The following is a 19316-nucleotide window of genomic DNA, read 5'->3' on the forward strand; positions in this document are numbered from 1 at the left end:
TTTATTTCTTGTACTTTTTATAATAGGCATTTTGACAGGTGTAAGGTGTTATCTCACTGGGGCTTTGATTTGCATTTCCCTGATGATGTTACATTGGGCATCTTCATGTGGTGATTGGCTGTCTATGTGTCTTCTTTAAAGTATTTATTCATGTCCTATCCCCAATTTTTAGTTAGACTATTTGATTCTTTTGTTGTTATTGGTGGTGTTGGGGTTTGAGCTGTATGAGTTCTTTATATATTTTAAATATTAACCCCTTATCAAATATATAACTTGCAAATACAATTGACTCCCACAAAGTGGAGGTTAGGGAAGGTGACACTCTATGTAGTTGAAAATTTACATATAACTTTTGATAACCCAGAAACTTAATTTCTACTAAGCTACTGTTTCTAGAAGCATTACCGATAACAGAGTCAATTAACACATATTTTGTATGTTACATGTATTGTATACTATATTCTCACAATAAGAGAAAAGAAAATGTTCTTAGGAAAATATTAAGACAAAGAAAATACATTTACAGTACTCTACTATATTTATTGAACAAAGTCTACATGTAAGTAGGCCTGCACAATTCAAACCCATGTTGTTCAAGGATCAACTGTATCTTCTCCCATTTAGTAGGTTACCTTTTCATTCTGTTGATGGTTTCTTTTGCTATGGAAAAGCTTTTTAGTTTGATTTAGCCCTACTTTTTTTTTCATTTTTAAACCATTATTTATTCAGACTACAGAATATTGGATTTACATCTGACAGCTTATCATATGCATTATGAATATTATACAGGTGCGTTGCATATTTTATTTATTTATTATTTTTAAATTAATAAACATAAGGTCCATATTAATATAAATTAAATATATATTAGATTGACCTTTTTTTTTTTTTTGAGTTCCTGGCAAGGACAACTTTTATTTATTTATTTATTTAAACTTATATCCAAATTAGTATATAGTGCAATAATGATTTCAGGAGTAGATTCCAGTGATTTATCCCCTACGTATAACACCCAGTGCTCATCCCAACAAGTGCCCTTCATGCCCCTTCCCCATTCAGCCCATCCCCCACCCACAATCCTTCCAGGAACCCTCAGTTTGTTCTCTATATTTAAGAGTCTGTTATGTTTTGTCCCCCTCCCTGTTTTTATATTACTTTTGCTTCCCTTCTGTATGTTCATTTGTTTTGTATCTTAAATTCCACATATGAGTGAAGTCATATGATATTTGCCTTTCTCAGTCTGACTAATTTCATTTAGCGTAATACCCTCTATTTCCATCCACACCGTTGCAAATGTCAAGATTTTATTCTTTTTGATTGTCGAGTAATACTCCATTGTGTGTGTGTGTGTGTGTGTGTGTGCGTGTATGTATAAATAAAACCATTTGATAGCACTATGAGTATTTCCTTGTATATTACTAGTTACTTTTCCCTTGCTGCTTTTATGATTCTCTTTATCTTTAAATATTGACATTTTAACTATCATGTGTCATCATGTGGACCTCTTTGATTTCATCTTGGTTGGGGCTCTCTGCTTCTTAGATCTGGATGTCTTTTCCTTCTTCAGGTTAGGAAAGTTTTCAGCTATTATTTCTTCAAATACATTTTCTGAAACTTTCTCTCTTTTCCTCCTGGGGCCCCTATAATGTGATTGTTAGTGTGTTTAATATCATCTCAGAGGTCACTTAAGTTATCCTCATTTTAATTTTTTAATTTTAACTTAATTTTAATATTTACTGTTTTTTTTTCTTTTTCTTTCTTTATTTTTTGTTTATCCTGAGTGTCTGTATTTTGTGTGTTTGTGTGTGTGTGTGTGTGTGTGTGTGTTTGTTTTAGGGTGGGTACATATTCCATATTCCTCTGTCTCTTCATTTTGCCTGACTCTTTGTTTGCTCCTATGCATTAGATAGATCAGCTACATTCTCTGGTCTTGAAGGAATGGTCTTAGATAGAATGTGTCCTATCACTCCTGCATGGACCCTCCCACTGTGTCTGGTTTATGAATGCTGTGGTAGTGCTGATGCATGTGTCTGGCCCCTGGTCTATCTGGCTGTAGGGCCAAGCTATTACTGCGGCAGGTGTGCTGGTGGGCAGGATTATCCTATCTTCTGTGAGCTGTAACTGAGGTACAGGTTTATGCAGGGCTTTCTGTGGGGCACACTTCCCTGGTACTTGCAGTCTAGAAGGAGAATTCTTAAGTGTTACCCTCATTGCCGGGATTAGCATGGCAGGGTCAGGCAGTAGCAATGGCTGCCACTGCCAGTATCTTAGTACCCAGGGAGAGGCCCAGCTGCCTTTCTCTCTGGCAGGTGCTCCAGGGTTAGTAAATTGGTCACCTATGGTATATGTGCATTTTAATCTGGCATTTTTGCATTGGTTCTGTGTTGTCTGCACATGAGCCCTTCGAGAGTGGTTTTCCTTTTTCCCTATAGTTCTGTAGTTTTCTTGGACATAATCCCAATTGTTTTACAAAGTCAGATGTTTTGGGGGCTTGTCTCTCCTCCACAGGATCTAAAAGTTGTAGGTCTGATGTGGATCTTGAATTCTCTTGCTTCTTAGGAAAAAACTCTATACCTTTATTTCCTCCTACCATAGGATTCTGCCTTTTTCTTTTAGTGTGACCATATCTTGGGCTCTTGTACATATCTCTGTTGTCTGTCACTTGTTGTAGAGACTCTACTCATCTAGTTCCTAAGTCCCCTTCAGAGGGAATCGTTTCCTCTGTAGTAGTAGATTTGTTGTATCCTTGGGAGCAGGTGAGCTCAGTATATTGCTACCCCATGGTGTTAACCTTTCCTGAAATCAACAATGTTGGAAGGAGGGAGCAGTGTCTCCCATGGCATGCCAGTCAGTTTTTATCCCCTAATATTTCTGTTTGGGCAAATTTTAATGATTTATCTTAAAGTTCACTTTTCTTCATAGCTCAGTGCATTGTCTATGTAACTAAAAGTAGTTCCTGATGTCTTCTTTCTTTCTACTTGCAGTTTACATTATTGTTTACATCTCTAGGCTGAAATTGTTTAAATTATCTTGCATATTAGCCACCTTTTCCACTAGAGCTTTAACCTATTAATTGTGGTTATTTTAAATGCCCTGCTATATCTCTGAGTCTGTTTCTGCTGATTATTATATCTCTTGGCATGTTTTTATCTCTTGATTTGTTTGTGCACATTATAATTTAAAAAATATATAGGAAAGCTTATTTAGTATAATAAAGACTGATAAAAACCACAAAACTACAATATTTAAGTTTTGAAAATAAACACACCTTCATATTTTTCCTACTTCTGGACATTTCATGTGAGATTTGAGGTTAATTTGTCCAGAAGTAAAGGTGAGTTGTTTGGATAGTATTGCTACTTTTGTTATCCTTAGTGGCCCTCAGGCTTTAAATTGCTTTAGTGATATCTAGCATTTAGAGTGGGGATATATTTGTCAGAGGTTTTCTTTTGATTACTGTTTCACATTTAGCTGTATGTAGGCCTTCCCTTTCTGCTGTGTCTCGGAGAAGATCTCTCTCCAGTATTTCACTGCTAATTGTTTTTTTTTATTTTTGTTAGCCTGGTAGTTAGTTGTTGCGTTATGGGGTAAAGTATCTTCTCAATTACTCTTATTATGCCTCAGTCTTATGCAACCACTCTTTCTCTAAGTCTCGAGAATGTGGATTTCTCACTATTGCTATTCCTCCTGCAGCTATAGTTCTGGGTGCAGATGCATCCCTGCCCTTTCCCCGGGGCTGGGAATTTTGTGTATGTTTCCTTTCACTGTCATAAAAGTGACATTGTGTATTGCCCTTCCCTTATAACTTAAGTCTTTTGTTCTCTATGGGAGGTAGGATATAGGGAATTATTTCACATGTTCCCTGCAGCAGCTGCTATTCTTACCTTGGCTTTTGCTACAAGGAAAGCTTTCCCAAGTTTGTCATCAGTTATTTTTTGTTTTTTGTTTGTTTTTTTGAGCTCCTGTGAAGTCCATGGGGAAGAGCATGCATATAAGTGCATTTGCATCACCCATGGATTCTATATTCTGCTAGACCATATTTGGCCTTTACCAGTTCTTTAACGATTTTCAGTTATTTAACAATTCTCATTAGTGTCAAGCTGTTTCTTCACAGATAAGCATATTATCATGTCTTTTCCCTCCTTTCAGGTTTACACTGCTCTCACAGTTTTCAGATTTCATAGATTTCAGGTTAGTTTTTGCCTTTCCAACTCAGGTCTTTAATGAGTTCAAGAAATGTGGTAAATTTTGCACTTCAACTGTTTTGTTTGTTTCTATAAGGGTGGAAACAATGTTCTTTCCAGTTTTAAATACACCATGCAGAAATTAGAAACCCCTTACGTGCATCTTTAAAATATATTTTTTATTGAATGTATAGAGCTTCACATTCAAATTTTATTGGTGGTTGTTCTCTCCACAATATTTTTTGATAATGTTATCTTTTGACTTACATAGTTCCTGATAAAAAAAAATTTACAATAGGGGTACTTGTGGGGCTCAGTTTGTTAAGCGTCTGACTCTTGATTTTGGTTCAGGTCATGATCTCACGGTTTGTGAGTTTGAGCCTCACATCCAGCTCTGCACTGACAACACAGAGCCTGCTTGGGATTCTCTGTCTCTCTGCCCCTCCCCAGCTTGTGCACAGTCTTGCATGTGCGCTCTCTTTTTCTCTAAGTAAATAAATAAACACATAAATAAATAAATAAATAAATAAATAAATAAATAAATAGTTTGTGATAATACTCACATTTTTATCCACTGTATATAGTAAAACTTTTTTTCTCTGTTTGATGGTAAACAACTCAGTTATGGAGAATTGGTATTATTTTCCAAAGTTGAATTTGCTTGTGGTTTTTGAGGGTTTTGAGGTATAAGTTTGAAATTTTTATCAAATGAAAAAAATAAGAATTGTGCATGTGTCTATTCCATATCTGGAACTCTGGGTATATTTGTGTTAGATTTCTTAATATTTTAAACATGTTACTGATGTGCTGCTTATATTTTTCATTATTTTTCTGGGTGTTCTTAATTTTTAGTAGTTTCTGTTCCTTCATCTTTGATTTTACTCATATTTGGTTCTGTACTATCTAATATCCTGTTAACACAGCCTAGTGAAATTTTTATTTCAGGCATTATTTTTTTCATGTCCAAATGTTTGATTTATGTTATTTTTTATATCCTTTTTCCCCCTCATTATGCACATTTTCATCATTTGTGCACATATTGATCATTTGTGGAACAGTAGAGTTAATGTCTTTGTCTGCTCATTCTATTCTCTCAGTCATGTATTCATTGATTTTTATTGCTGTAATTTTCTTTGTTGTGTTAAATGTCCCTTCTTTGAATATATGATATATTTTTATTGTTTTTAATGTTTATTTATTTTTGAGAGACAGAGAAAGACAGAGTATGAGTGGGGAAGGAGCAGAGAGAGAGGGAGACACAGAATCCGAAGCAGGCTCCAGGCTCTGAGCCGTCAGCACAGAGCCCAATGTGGGACTCAAACCCACAAACTGTGAGATCATGACCTGAGCCAAAGTTGGTGCTTAACCGACTGAGCCACCCAGGTGCCCTGCATATATGATAATTTTTATTAGATGGCAGATTTATAAATTTTACATTATTAAATGTTGGATTTTTTTTAATGCTATTAAATGGTCTTACATTTTGTTCTGGCAAGCAGTGGACTTAATTAAGATCAGTTTACTCACTCTGAAACTTGTTGTTAGGTTTAAATAGAGCATGTCTAGAGCATCATTTAATCTAGGACTAGTTTGGCCACACTCCTAAGATATAGAACTTTGGGGGCACTTAAGATACTTAACCATGATTTTGATAATATCTCTACTTAACTTGTGTGAGTTTACATGACTACCAGCTCCATGAGATTTTTGAGAACTGGCTTTCATGCTATAAATGTGCAAATTGGTATTTGGCTGAAGCTGCAGTAGGACCTACATGCAGTTTTATGAACATATTTCTCTTCATTGGTCCCTCCTCTGTGAAACTCTGCTTTATAAGTTTCCAGCTGGCTTGTCCAATCCAAACAACACTTTCTGTCTGTTTGAGTCGGTGAATATTTTTGAGTGTCTACATTCAAATGTGAATCGAAGGGTACTCAACTTAATTATTGTATATTATTGGTACTTCTTGTTTTCCATAATTCTTTTTTCTGTCTTTTGTTCAGCTTGATTACTTTCCATTACTCAATCTTCCAGGTCACTAATTTCTTCTTCTGCTTCCTTCATACTGTTCAGTACATGAAGCATGTTTTTCATTTTGTTTGTTGAGCTCTTTGTCTCTGTTATATTATTCTTTATCTCTGTGTTAAGGGTCTCACTCATATCTTCCATGCTTTTCTCAAGTCCAGTGAGTATCCTGATGATCATTGCTTTAAATTGTCTATCAGACATGTTACTTAAATCTATTTCACTTAAATCTCTGGTCATGGCCTTGTCCTGTTCTTTAATTGGGGATAAATTTCTGTCTCATTTTGTCTATCTCTCTGTGTATGTTTCTATGTGTTAATAAAGTCAGCTATGTCTTCCGCTCTTGAAAGCAGTGACTTTATGAAGAAGAGGTCGGTCCTGGAGTGTCCTGCAGTGCAGTGTCCCCTGTTCACCAGAACTTGGCACTTTAGGAAAGTATCCTATGTGTGTTGCTTATGCCCTACTATTGTATCTGAGTCACTTTTCCTTTCATTGCAATCATCTGTACTGACTCTTTGCCTGTTGTGGGGCTATGCTCACTCTCTGTGGTGTTAGTGAGGCACAGGTAGGCCAGCTCTGAGGAGGCATGCAGGCAAGGGAACTTTAGAGCAGGGCGGAAGTGTTAGGAAAATTTGTGCTGGGCCACGGAGTCCTATCCTCTATCTTCTGAAATGCTGTGGCGGCTGAGGGCTGTGCACTGGAGTAGCCAGGAGCCTGAGACAGGGTGCAATGTGAGACAGTGGCTGGAGTTAAGTGGCTGGGTGCAGCAGCTGGGTGCGGTGTCGAGCTGGGTGTGGCACATGATAGTAGCTGTGTGCCCAGCAGCTGGGCAGTGCATGCACAAGGCTTTAACAAAATTTACCCTGAACCTAGGGCCAAGACTAGCATGCTTGGTGTGTACGAGTCCTGAAGAGAACTCGTGGGCATGGCACACTGCTAGCAGTTTAAGTAGCATCTGTATGGCCCTGATACCCACAAGTGGTTCTGTGTTTATGTGGGGAGCAGGAGAAGAAAATGGTACCTGCCAGCTCCCTTGTTTTCAGAGAAGTTCCCCAACACAGTCCAAAGTCAGTATGAACAGATCTGTCTCCCATTCACCCCTGGCATTTTTTATATTGCCTTTCTGGGCAGCACACTGTCTCTCTAAGGGTGGTGACCCAGCTTGCACTTGCTCTCCCAGGTGGCCCAGTGCTGATTCAGCTGACTTTTAAAGCTCCAGGCTCTAAGTCCCACTGTTTTTACAAACTCACTCACAGAATTCAGCCCCTCTTATTTTTGAAGCCCCAAATACTCGGGATTAGTCTTCCCCCACGTGAGCTCCCTAGTGTAAGGGCCTGTTTCTCTGCCTTCTTTGCACACACAACCTCCTCCCTCCAGCTTTCTGACCTTCCTGAGTTTTCAGATGCAGCTTCTTTTCTGTATTTAGTTGTGGAGTTTCTTCTGCCAGTCTTTGGATCACTCTCCAGTTTATTGACTTGGATGTGTATGAAATCTAGCTGTTAACATGGGACAGGTGAGCTTAGAGTCTTCCTACTGTGCCATCTGGATGCAAAGCATTATTGCTCTTCTAATCCTACTGCTACTACTGTAGAAACACTGATATTTCTAAATGTGTCACTAGTAAAATCTTTGCAATTCGTGCTTGCTTCAGTAAAACATTTCTAGTATTTTTCCTCTAGTATACAATGCTTTTTTTTGTTAAACTTGATCCCATTACTTCCTATGACTAAACGGTTTCTTTATTCAATAATGTGTTAGACAAGCCTGTAAGATATTCTTTGAGATCAAACAAGTACCAATCCTAGTTATTCTATTCACAGATATAAGAAACCTGTTTGTGGAAAATCAACTTAGATTGTGTAGATTCATGATAACTTAAGAAAAAAAAATGTTTATTTTTGAGAGAGAGAGAGAGACAGAGCATGAGTGAGGGAGGGGGAAAGAGAGACAGAGACACAGAATCGTAAGCACGATCCAGGCTCTGGGCTGTCAGCACAGAGCCAGATGTGGGGCTTGAACCCAAGAGCTGTGAGATCATGACCTGAGTGGAAGTCAGATGCAAAGCTGACTGAGCCACCCAGGCACCCCTTTTTTTAAAAAAAAGTTTTTAATTTTTTTATATGGTAACTTATATGTTTCAGGAAAATATGGATTAAGAAATTTTTCTTATTTTTACATTTGACTGGCCTAAAAATATTCTTTTTTATTGTCACCTAGAATCTACCTGGTTTACTTAGGTTCAAGTAAAAAACTTAATTTTGTATAACTACTATTTATTTCCTCCTCACCTAACAGGTTTTAATTATATAATTCATTATATTACACGGAGCACAGCAGTTAGACTCTAGAAGGAAGAAATGGTATTATGAGTATTTATAGATGTTATATATATTTCAGTATCACAGACCCAAGTTTTTTTTCATGTTTATAAAAGAAAGATCAAGTTATATAAGTTTAAAGGATATAAACATTGAAATGAATCCAAAGAAAGATTGCTCTTTTCCACTCTTATTTTTCCCCCTATATTTTTTGTCATTTCCTATGTACCAAATAAAAATATGAGGGCAGACTAATAGGATAAATCTGTTAAAAAAAAAACCATATAGTCAGCTTCAGAAAGTAAGAGCCGGACATTACTATGCTGTTTTCTGGAAGAATGTAGGCTCCATGAAGACAAGAGTAGGTTTCTTTATATTACGGATGTATCACAGTGAATGAGAAAAACTTTGTTTATAATAATTGCTTCATAATTTTTATTGGTCACTATCTATTGAATGAATGCATATACTTCAATGAATATAATTTTCCATTCTTTCAGTATTCACAAAACTCATCAACCCACTCCCCCTAACATACACTTACTGTATTGTTGTTAAACCCAAGTCTCAAAGAGCTTATTGCCTGATGTCACTAAAGGAAAATAGAATCACTTCACTTAATGTTATGTGGTCTTTTTTCAATGTCTGTAAATAACATAGAAGTATTATAATTTGGGTAAAAAATTATCTGGAAACCATGTTCTTTATATATTTTTCATTGAACTAGGAATGTAACCTCATGATATATTCTTTAAAAACTCCTTCGGGTGGGGCGCCTGGGTGGCGCAGTCGGTTGAGCGTCCGACTTCAGCCAGGTCACGATCTCGCGGTCCGGGAGTTCGAGCCCCGCGTCGGGCTCTGGGCTGATGGCTCAGAGCCTGGAGCCTGTTTCCGATTCTGTGTCTCCCTCTCTCTCTGCCCCTCCCCCGTTCATGCTCTGTCTCTCTGTCCCCCCAAAAATAAATAAACGTTGAAAAAAAAATTAAAAAAAAAAAAAAAAAAAAAACTCCTTCGGGAGACATGAGATAAAATATATTTTACATAGATATATAGACACATATAACTCTAACTCCATGTTTGTACCTACTCAGCTACAGCTACATAATTTTCTGTCTACTATCCATTTAAGTCTAATTTTTATAGTAAGTTATATTTAGTCTATTCTTTGTTTTGCCACAGTATTTTTATTGCAGGAGTGTTTGTTATTTGTTTTGCTTTATTCTATTGTGTTTTATTTTGGTTCTGAGTTACTTTTTTGTCTCATAATGTGCAGAGGAAGTCAAATATTACCATTTTTAATTAGCTTGTGTCATTCTGTAAGAAAAATCACTTTTTAGGTTTTGGCCAAATATACAATAGTGGCCATGTCTATAAGCACCATCTCTCTTTGTGAATAAGCATTAACTAAAAGAAAACTTTTGGAAGTAGTAGTGGTAGTGCTGCTGCTGCTGCTGCTGATGATGATGATGATGATGATGATGTAATATTGTAGTGGGCTAGGCAAGCACATGTGCAGTTCTAGACTTTTTCTATGTGTGTGTTCTATGATCTACAGCAGGTAAATAGTAGCTGATCTCTCCCCTTCCCTTTCTTCCTTTGTACAAAATAATGACACTGAATACCTAGGCAAAGTGACTGCGGGAATTTTTCTTTACACATGTGAGTATGAAATAATATATTTTTAATGTGATGTTCATTTGTGTTTTCAGATTTTCAGCTTGTAGTGACAGTCACAGACTCCTTTGCTTTTTGCCACATAGAGAACTGTATCTGAGTGAGGGTTTTAGATGGAGGCATAGGAAGATCCTGAACAACCTCCTCCCATAGGCATACCAAATCTAAGCTAAATATGGATAATTGCCCTCTGTAAAAGATCTGAAAACTAGATGAACTGCCTCTCCAGGGCAAAGAACAAAAAGACTACATTGAGACAGGAGAGGAAGAAACATGGTCTCACCAAAAACTCCACCCCTGTTGTGGCAACACATAATAAGGGAGAGATCTTATTAGTCTGACACTACTCTTAGGGGAGCAGAGGGTTGATGCCCCACATTAGACATTCTAACCCTTGGGATTTAGACAGGAAAGTCAAACTCCTAAATGATCTTGCTTAGAAAACCAATAGGGCCAACATCCAAGTGGTCCCAAGTGCTACAGGATCCTTTTATTTTATTTTTTATTTTTATTTTTTAAATGTTTATTTTTGAGAGAGAGAGAGGGGGGGGGGAGGAGTAGATAGAGAGGTAGTTCTGTGCTGACAGTGGAGAGCCTGGTGTGGGGCTCCAACTCAGGAGCCATGGGATCATGACCTGAACTGAAGTCAGCCACTTAACGAATTGACCCACCCAGGTGCCCCAATATAGGATCCTTTTAAAAGACTCACGTGCAGTCTCACTTGACTCAAGACATAGAGAAAAAATAGCAGTTTTAAAAGAGGCTAGACTGTCTGTGAAGGAGAGTCATTTGCTAATCTAAAAGCATCTGCTGCAGGGGGAAGTGACAGTTGAAACTCTCCCCAGAGAGAAAGGTGCTGGTGGATACCATTGTACTCTCCACCTACCTGGCTAGCACAGCTGGACAAGCTGAGATGGCATTCACCCACCAACTTACTAAGGTAGGCAGTGGTGAGTGGTGGCAGCACTCTTTTGCTGCCTTACTGAAGCTGGAGAACAGGTGCAGTTGCAGCATTCCCATGCTCCCTTGCCAGGGCAGGTGAGCATGAATGGTGGTGAAGTTGTTTCACTTCCTTGCTAAGTAAATGTGTACAGGAAGTCACAACACTCTCGCTCTTCCTGGCTAGAGATACCAAGCACCAATGGCCATGGTATTCCCCTGGTTTTAGCTTAGGCTTAAGCTCGCGCATGTACACAGATGTTTTTCCACTGCATTGCTGAAGCCCATGGGTATATGCAACCAAGACCATTTCCCTCTGCTTTTCTAAAGCTGTGAGCATGTACTGCCCCTACACTCTCCAGCTACCTTTCTTAAGCCATTGGGCACAATTCACAGTGAGCATCTTTTGATGGTAAGACCCTGATGGCCAAGGGATGAGTGTTACTGAACTCCATGGAAATGTAACAATAGTGAAAGCATTTCTTAGCAGACCACCATGCCAATGGCTCTGCACAGACAGAGGACTGAAACACAACCCATCCTCCTGTGAAAAAGGCCTATTTACTCTGTCTGGAGCTACACCTGAGGGACAGGCTTCAGGTTTTCCACACATCTTGGGGCAAAAAAAGGCATTCCAGGGAATATAAGCATGGACACAGTACTTTAATGTACCCTCTTTGGCCTCACTACAGCTCAACAAAACCTCCCAGAAAGGAACTTCCACACTTGTCTGGAACCTTAATTTTTACAACTGTTGCCCATGGGACACTGCTGAATCTCCTGGTCTGGAGGCAAGCAGTGATTACAATTGCAACTCCACAGGGCTGTATATATTTTGCATACTTTAAGCGCTGCTGCCTTAATCAGTAAAGACACCAAGTAGCCAAAATAATATTAAAAAAGAAAAATAAAGCAGGAGGCATCACAATTATGGACTTCAAACTGTATTGCCAAGCTATAGTCATCAAGATAGTAAGATACTGGTCAACTAACTAATCTTTGACAAAGCTGGAAAGAATGTCCAGTGGAAAAAAAGTCTCTTCAGCACATGATGCTAGGAAAACTGGACAGTGACATATAGAAGAATGAATCTGGACCGCTTTCTTACACCATACACAAAAATAAACTCAGAATGGATGAAATACCTAATCTAAGACAGGAAAACTTCAAAATCCTAGAGGAGAAAACAACAACTTCTTTGACCTTGGCCATAGCAATATCTTAATAGACATATCTCTGGAGCAAGGGAAATGAAAGCAAAAATGAACTATTGGCCCTCATCAAGATAAAACACTTCCGCACATTGAAGAAAACAATCAACAAAACTAAAAGGCAGTGATGGAGTAGGAGAAGATATTTGCAAATGACATATCTGATAAAGGGTTAGTATCCAAAATCTATAAAGAACTTATCAAACTCAACACCAAAAACAAATAACCCAGTGAAGAAACGGGCAAAAGACATGAACAGACACTTTTCCAAAGAAGACAGGCTAATAGATACATGAAAAATGATGAACACCACTCATCATCAGGAAAATAAAAATCAAAGCCACAATGAGATACAACCTCACACCTGTCAGAATGTCTATTAACATTAACAACTTAAGAAACAACAGAAGTTGGTGAGGATGCAGAGAAAGGGGAACCCTTTTGCACTGCTGGTGAGAATGCAAACTGTTGCAGGTACTCTGAAAAACAGAACAGAGCTTCCTCAAAAATTTAAAAATAGAACTACCCTATGACCCAGAAATAGCACTACTAAGTATTTATCCAAAGGTTACAAAAATGCTGATTTGAAGGGGCACATGCATTGCAATGTTTATTGCAGTACTATTGACAATATCCAAAGTATGGAAAGAGCCCAGATGTCCATTGACTGATGAATGGATAAAGATGTGGTATATATATTCAATGGAAGATAATTTAAGAATTCCAAATAAGATAATACCAGAGATCTCTGCCAAGACACATTAAAAATAAAATGTCAAAAGTTAAAGAATCTTAAAAGAAGCAAGGGAACACATTGTTATATAAAAGGGAAACCTATAAGGTGATCAGCAGATTTCCCAGTAGAAACTTTGCAGGCCAGGTGGGAAAAGGGATGACATATTCAAAGTGCTGAAAGGACAACCACAGCAATACAACTTCCAATCAAGAATACTCTACTTTGCAAGGTTATCATTCAAAATTGAAGAAGAAAGAGTTTTCCAGACAAGTAAAAGCTAAATGAGTATATCACTCCTACAGCAGCTTTACAAGAAATGTTAAAAAGGCTTCTTTTAGCTGGAAAAAAAATGGCACTAAATAATAAGAAAACATACGAAAGTAAAATTCTCACTGGAAAAGGTTAATACGCAGTAAAGGTAGTGGATTGAACCCTATAAAATAGTTCCTGTGAAGGTTAAAAGCCAAACAGAATAAACTAAACTAAAATTACAATAATTAGTTAAGAGCTACATAAAATAAAAAGCTGTAAAATGTACTACCGAAAACATAAATAATTGGTGGGTTTGGGGACTAAAATGTAGAGTTTGGTCATGTGTTTAACGTTTCTATAGATTTAAAAGAGATTGCCATATATATGTAATATATATATATATATCTATAATTTATATGAAAATTCTAAAGATACATTCATCAAATCAAAATGGAAGAAAGAGACAAAAGTTACAGAGAAGAATAATACAATACAGTACAATACAATACAATGACAGAAAATAATTAACAAACTGGCAATAAGTACATACTTATCAATAATTAATTTTAATGTAAATGGACTAAATTGCTCAAAAGACATAGAGTGACTGAATGTGTAAAAATACAGATACATTTATATACTGGCTATAAGAGACTCACTTCAGAAATCAGAACAAACACAGTCTTAAAGTGAAGAGATGGAAAAAGATATTCTATGTAAATGGAAGTTAAAAAAAATGGTTCAGATATAAAAAAAAATCAGACAAAATAGACTGTAAAACAAAGACTGCAATAAAAGACATAGTGGGGTACTATCTAATTATAAAGGAGTCAGTCTAGAAAGATTATAAATATATTTAGACCCAATATAGAAGCACAAAAATATAAAACAAATATTAATAGACCTAAAAGGAAAAGTTGACAGCAATACAATGAGAAGGGACTTTAATACTCCATATACATCAATGGATAGATCATCCAGATAGAAAATCAATAAAGAACCACCAGCCTTCAGTGACACATTAGACCAGATTAACTTAATAGATACATACAAAACATCCCATCCAAAGCAACAGAATACAAATTCTTGCAAGTGCCACCTGAAACATTCTCCAGGATAGATCACACATTAGGCACAAAATAAGTCAGTAAATTCAAGAAAATTGAAATAGTATCAAACATCTTTTCTGACCACAATGGTATGATATTGAATCCAGTTACAAGGAGAAAACTGGAAAAACTACAAATATGTAGAGATTAAACAACATATTACTGAAAAATGACTAGGTCATAGAAGAAATCAAATGAAAAAATTATTAGACATAAATAAAAATTGAAATATTACATACCAAATTTATAGGATGCAGCAAAAGTGGCTCTCAAAAAACATAAACAATTTAACTTTACACTTAAGGAACTAGTGAAAGAAGAACATATGAAGCCCAAATTTAGTAGAAGGAAAGAAATAATAAAGATCAGAATGGAAATGAATGAAATAGAGGCTAAAAGGACTATAAAAAAATCAGTGAAACTAAGAGCTGCTTCTTTGAAAAGATAAAGTTTAAAAACGTGTATATAGACTAACCAAGAAAAAAAGGGTTCAAATGAATAAAATCAGAAATAAAAGAGAAGTTATGTCTTCTACCACAGAAACACAAATGATCAGAGGAGGCTACTCTGAATTGTATGCCATCAAGTAGAACAATCTACATGAAATTTATAAATTCCTAGAGAGTTAGGGGCGCCTGGGTGGCGCAGTCGGTTAAGCGTCCGACTTCAGCCAGGTCACGATCTCGCGGTCCGTGAGTTCGAGCCCCGCGTCAGGCTCTGGGCTGATGGCTCAGAGCCTGGAGCCTGTTTCCGATTCTGTGTCTCCCTCTCTCTCTGCACCTCCCCCGTTCATGCTCTGTCTCTCTCTGTCCCAAAAATAAATAAACGTTGAAAAAAAATTAAAAAAAAAAAAATTCCTAGAGAGTTAGAATCTTCCAACATATTATCATTAAGAAATAGAAATTTTTAATAGACTGATTACTGGCAAGGATTGAATCTTTAATCAAAAACCTTCACCAAAACAAAAGCCCAGGGCCAGATGGCTTTACTGGCGAGTTCTCTCAAATATTCAAAAAGATTTAATAACTATCCTTCTCAAACTGTTACAGAAACTTGAAGAGGAGGGAATACTTCCAAGCCCCTTTTACACAGTAAGAATCACCATGATACTCAAATCAAACAAATACTCTACAAGGAAGAAAATTTCTGGCTATTATCCCTGTTCAACTTAGATGTAAAATTACCAAGATGCTAGTAAACCAAATTCAACAATACACTGTAAGGATCATGCATTAAGATCAAGTGGTGTTTATTCTAAGCATGTAACAATGGTCAAGATCCACAGATTAATCAACATGATATACCACATTAACAAAATGAAAGGTAAAAATCATACTATTATCTCAATAGATGCAGAAACAACATTTGACAAGTATTCATTTATTATTAAAAAATGTCAACAAAGTGGGTATAGAGGGAACATACTTCAACTTAATAAAGGCTATATATGGCATACCCATAGTTATATCATACTCAGTGGTGAAAAGTCAAAGCTATCCTCTAAGATCAAGAATAAGACAAGGATTCCCACTATCCCAACTTTTATTCAACATAGTAATGGTAGTCCTACCTATAGCAATTTGGCAAGAAATAGGAATAAAAGGCATCCAAATTGGAAAGGAAGAAATAAAACTGTTACCATTTGCAGATGACTTGAAAGTCCTACAGACTCCACCAAAAAACTGTTAGAAATAACAAATGAATTCAGTAAAGTTGGAGGATACAAAGTTAATATACAAAAATGTTGCATATCTAGCCACAACTAAGTAACAGAAAGAAATCAAGAAAATAATCCTATTTACAATTGCATCATATTTAATAAAATACCTAGAAATAAATGAGGAGGTGAAAGACTTGTATGTTAAAAACTGTAAGACATTGATGAAAAAATTTTAAGAAGACACAAATGAAATGAAATATATTTCATGTTCATGGATTGGTAGAATTAATACTGTTAACATGTCCATACTACCCAAAGCAATCTGCAGGTTCAGTGCAACAATCATCAACCTTCCAATTGCATTTTTCACAGAACTAGAACCAATCCAAAATTTGTATGAAACACAGAAGACCATGAATATCTAAAATAATCTTGAGAATGTACAAAACCAGAATTAGAAAACAACCTGATTTCAAAGTGTACTACAAAGCTGTAATAATCAAAACAGTATGTTATTGGCATAAAAATTGGAACATAGATCAATGGGATAGAATAGAGAGTCCAGATATAAACTTAACACACATGATCAATTAATTAGTGAGAAAGGATGCAAGAATAATTAAGAAAGGACAGTCTCTTCAATAAATATTTCAGGGAAAACAGGACCTTTACATGGAAAATAATGAAACTGGACCACTCTCTTATACCATATACAGAAATTCACTTAAAATGGATTAAAGACTTGAATGTAAGACCTGAAATTATAAGACTTCTAGGACAAAACAGATAGTAAGCTCCTTGATACAATCTTAGGGTTTACTTTTGGATCTGACACCACAGACAATGGAAACAAAAGCAAAACAAACAAATGGGACTGTATCAAACTTAAATCTTCTCCACAGCAAAAAAAAAAAACCATCAACAAAATGAAAAGGCAACTACTGAAATGGGAGAAGATATTTGCAAACTGTCTGATAAGGGGTTAATATTGAAAATACACAAAGAACTCATACAACTTAACAATAAAACCAAACAAATAAAACCAAATAATTGAATTTAAAACTGAGCAGAAGGTCTGAATAGACTTTTTTTTTTTCTGAAAAAGACATATAGATGGAAAACAGACACATGAAAAGGTTCTAAACATCATTAATCATTAGGGAAATACAAATAAAAAATAATGAAATATTACCTTATACATGTCAGAATGCATATTATCAAAAAGACAAAGAATAACAAATGTTGGAGAGGATGTGAAGAAGAGAGAACCCTCATGTATTGTTGGTGAGAATGTAAATTGGTGCAGCTATCCTTGGAAAACAGTATGGAGATTCTTCAAAAATTAAAAATAGAATTACCATATGACCCAGCAATTCCACTACTGGGTATCTGTGGGAAAAAATGAAAACACTGATTTGAAAAGATACATGTACCCTGTATTCATGCAGCGTTATGCACAATACCCAAGGTATGGAAAAAATTTGATCCATCAATGGATCCATCAATGGATGGATAAAGAAATGATGATATGTATATACACACATGCACACATACACACACAGTGGAATGCTACTCAGCCATAAAAAGAATGGAATATTGCCTTTTGTGACAGCATGGATAGACCTTGAGGGTATTTTGCTAATTGAAGTAAGTCAGACAGAGAATGACAAATACCTCATGATTTCACTTATATGTAGAATCTAAAAAACAGAACAAATAAACAAAACAAAACCCAGCTTTGTAGATACAAAGAGCAGATTGCTGGTTGCCAGGGTTGGGCGTAAGTGCAAAATGGATGAAGGGGATTGAGAAGTATAAACTTCCAGTTATAAAATAGTCATGGAGATATGATGCACAGCAAGGGAAATATAGTCAGTAATATTGTAGTAATTTTGTATGGTAACTAGACTTATTGTGGTGATCATCTTGTAATGTATTCAAATCACTATGTTGTATATATGAAACTAATATAGTGTTGTATGGCAATTGTACATCAATTAAAAAATATAGTTTGTATGTGTCAAATAGCACATTAAGAAAATAATATACTAATTGTAAGTGGTAGGGTTACAATTGAGTCTAAGTAGAGGTTTGGCGTGCAGAAAAATAAGGTGTTGGATTTCTGTACTAAGATACCCCTAAAGCCATGCAATCCCATTCCCTTCTGTAAGCCATCCAGAGTTTGGGATATAAACTCCTGTGTGGTTCTCCACTGCTTAAAACCCTTCAAGTGTACTTATTGCCACCTGACCTTTTTGATCTAAAGCATAATTTTCTAATGATACTGTTTTCCTTGGCTATAACAATTTAAGAAAAACACTGGAGATATTGCTGCACAAGACTGCAACTGATATATATTATACTGCAGTCCAGCAAAATACAAAACCACATACTAAGTATTTCTGACTTAACAATATGAAATTTATTTTCAATCCCAACAAGGAGAAGTGATTATCTTTCTAGAGATGACACACCTAATTTTTTTCACATTGGAATTTATCTAACACTATTAATATGTTTCCCAATTATATGTCACTGAGGAATACAATAAATTTTCCAAAAGGAGTTAGGGAAGAAGGTATGCAATGGTCAAAACAGATGAAAGTAGAATTTCAAATAATTTTGTTTAGATATTTCAGTGGTTTACAAATTTTGAAAATATGCCTGGAGGAATACTTTAATGCTTAAAAGATATTAATGCCCAGCCAGCCATAAAATAATGTTCTGACCTTTTCATACGATTCTAGACAGAGGAAGATTGTTTCTCCTGTGCATGGACACCATGAATTCCCTAGGCTGTTTATCAACAAGGTATAGCTAATATGAAACCCTTCAGCCATTATGCGCTCCAAAAGGCTGTGGTAATAATCACCCAGCAGAGGAGAGAGAGATGCCTACTATTTTGGCTGTCTATTTAAGTACTCCAAGCTCTGAATAAGGTCATCACAACAGAAGTAACCATCAGTTATAATCAGGAGAAATTTTTTAAAAGCCACATCACAAATGCTGTTGGGAAAACTGTTCTGTAGCATGCAGAACAGTGAAACTGGACCACTTTCTCACACCATACACAAAAATAAATTTAAAATGTATGAAAGACCTAAATATAAGACAGGAAACCATCAAAATCCTAGAGGAATACACAGGCAGCAACCTCTTTGACCTTGGCCATAGCAAGTTCATACTATACATGTCTCTGGAGGCAAGG

Source organism: Leopardus geoffroyi, chromosome B2 (assembly GCF_018350155.1).
Source record: "Leopardus geoffroyi isolate Oge1 chromosome B2, O.geoffroyi_Oge1_pat1.0, whole genome shotgun sequence".
Lineage (NCBI taxonomy): Eukaryota > Metazoa > Chordata > Mammalia > Carnivora > Felidae > Leopardus > Leopardus geoffroyi.